This window comes from Mandrillus leucophaeus, unplaced genomic scaffold (assembly GCF_000951045.1).
Source record: "Mandrillus leucophaeus isolate KB7577 unplaced genomic scaffold, Mleu.le_1.0 Scaffold76, whole genome shotgun sequence".
Lineage (NCBI taxonomy): Eukaryota > Metazoa > Chordata > Mammalia > Primates > Cercopithecidae > Mandrillus > Mandrillus leucophaeus.
Window position 1 is genome coordinate 7046528 of NW_012108252.1, and position 2765 is coordinate 7049292.

A 2765-nucleotide genomic window follows, 5' to 3' on the forward strand; every position below is an offset into this window, starting at 1 on the left:
CCTTATCTCCATGATCTTTCTGAAACTTTTCACTCCCTAAAAGTCCTCCTTCTCTAGCTAAAAAGCCAGGGCTTTTATTTCTCCAGTCTGCTATTCACATCTCACAACTGCATCTGTCTCAGGGACCAAATGGTAAGAAGATAGAGGTGGGTAAGGGAACAATAGGGACTCCCCCATCTTCTTGGGGTCACAGTTCCTCTGGTCAAAAAGAAGAGTTCTTCTTCCCGAGAATTCTAGGTGCCTGTCCAGTCACCCCTGTTGATGCTGCTACTGCCACCACAGGATTTCCTGGGGATTTGGGCATAATAGAAAAAAAATCAGGGCATTTACTTCACTCTGATGCATAGGGACCCCATTTCCCTCTTTTTAGGGAGCTTTCTCTTAGAGCTTCTTTTAGAGCTTTCTGTCTGTCCCCAGTGTGTAGGTTTGGGTTTCAGGTTGCACTGGAGTCACCCAGCCAAGATACATTGGGGGTGGGGGTGGAGGAGTCCTCAGCTGTCCCATGCATTCTGTCTAGGGTTTTAAATTGCTATCAGGGGGAGAGGCAAAGTGGAATGTGGTTACTTCATCTCGACCAAAGCTGGTCTCCTAGTTTTTATCCTCCCCCAACTTCAGGGGTTGTTTCTTCTCAATGCCCCTTGGTTAGCTTTTCCTAATTGGTTGGCTTTAAATATTAGCATTCCCCTAGGCTCATTTTAGGCAATGTTCTCACTCTACTTTCTTTCCCTAGTTACTGTTAACCATGTTCATTACTTAAATTATCATGTACATGCAAAATTTGTATCTCCAGACTGACCTTTCTCATTAATTCCAGACTAACATATCCAACTGACTCCTTGATATCTCCACCACGTATCTCAAAATCATGGGAAAATTCAGCATGTCTAGAATACAAATCATGACCTACCTTTCAACCTCAAACTTAGTCCTCTTTCAGGATCCCTTATGTCAGTTAATGGCACCATCGGTCTTCTGTTTTACAAACAAGAAACCGAGGCGTCATCTTTGATGTTTTTGCCTCTCTCTCTGCCTATGTCTAATCCTGCTGATGTTACCTCTCAAATTGTTGACAGGTTACTTTTTAAATAACTCTCAAATCTGTCTGCTTTCTCCACTGCCCCATGCTAATCCAAGCTTCCAGTAACATTCACCTGAACCACTACAGTTTTCTCCAACTTGATCTCCCTGTGACCACTTCTATTCTCCGTAATCAGTTCTCCACATGGCGGCCAGAATGACTTTTCTATGAAAATACTTGCTAAACCCCTACTCAAGCCATTTCAATGGCTGTTCAATATGCTTATGAGATAGAGTCTTGCTCTGTTGCCCAGGCTGGAGTGCAGTAGTATGACCTCGGCTCACTGCAACCTCTGCCTCCTGGGTTCAAGCGATTCTCCTGAGTCAGCCCCCAGAGTAGCTGGGATTACAGGCATGTGCCACCATGCCCAGCTAATTTTTGTATCTTTAGTAGAGACGGGGTTTCACCATGTTGGCCAGGCTGATCTTGAACTCCAGGCCTCAAGTGATCCACCCACCTAGGCCTCCCAAAGTAATGAGATTACAGACCTAAGCCACCGCACCCAGCCCCACTCCTCCCTTTTCTTTACGTGCCTCAACTCATTTGTCTTCTTTCAGTTCTTCATGCCATGTTTTCTTTTGCTCCCTTGCCAGAGATACTCTCTACCCCTCCTCACATCATCTCTTTTTCTTCACATATCAGCCCAATATTTACTTCCTATTTCTGTGCCTTATCAAAAAAAGAGAGCGTAAAACTTGTATAACCCAAGTCAGTCCAAGAGCTTCTGTTCATGTCCAGGTCACTTTATCTACAAATGATACTTATCTTCTTTTCTTCTATCCAGTGAGACAAGTTCTAAGGTTAGATAGCTTGGATAGGTCTAAAAATTACAGCTATTTATATTGCTGAGAATGAAGGAATGCTAAAAGCCTATTATGTTATAATTACTAGTTTGCAAATGAGGAGTCAAGGCTGTAAGGGACGTATGGCCCAATCATTCAGGTGATACTTGAATCCCTTCTATGAACAGACCAAGTACTGATTCTATTGTGAGCACTCTTCCTGTGTTCATCAGATCCAACACTCTTCCAGTGTTCATCTTATTCCTCATAAAGAGAGAAAGAAGAACTAATCCTACTTTTCTGTTGGAATGATAGATTTTTTTTCTGCAGATAATGTCTCCCAATGTATGGTCATCTCACAATCTATATCAGAATTTCTTGATGCTCCACCTATAACGACAGATTATTGAGGACCCGCCCTAGAGTCACTCAAATTATGAGTCATTCATAAATGTACATAGAATGCTCCATCTTGATCATTAGAATTTGCATCAAATACAGTACCAGAGGCCAAAGACCTGAAACAATAATTTCTAGCATATTTACCTTTTTTAACAATGTGCCATTTCTATTGGAAAAGTAAAGATAGTTAATCAAATGCTTTAGTCTTAAAGATTCCATGCCAAGAACTAATGACATTTTTGTTCTTTAAATCTAGGCAGATATTCTCACCACCACCACCACCTAACCACCACTAGCAATCAAAGAGAGGCATTCAACACAGAAATGGTCAAGTACCTAATTGAATAGCTATTAAAAGCTTATTACATGTATATTTTTATTCAATCAATGTTCAGTAAGCACTTAATTTTTTATAAAAACTATGCACTGAATGTCTGTCTTCTCTATGCCAGACTTGTGCTAGGTCCTGGGTATACAGTGGTAAATAAATTGAAATTATTATT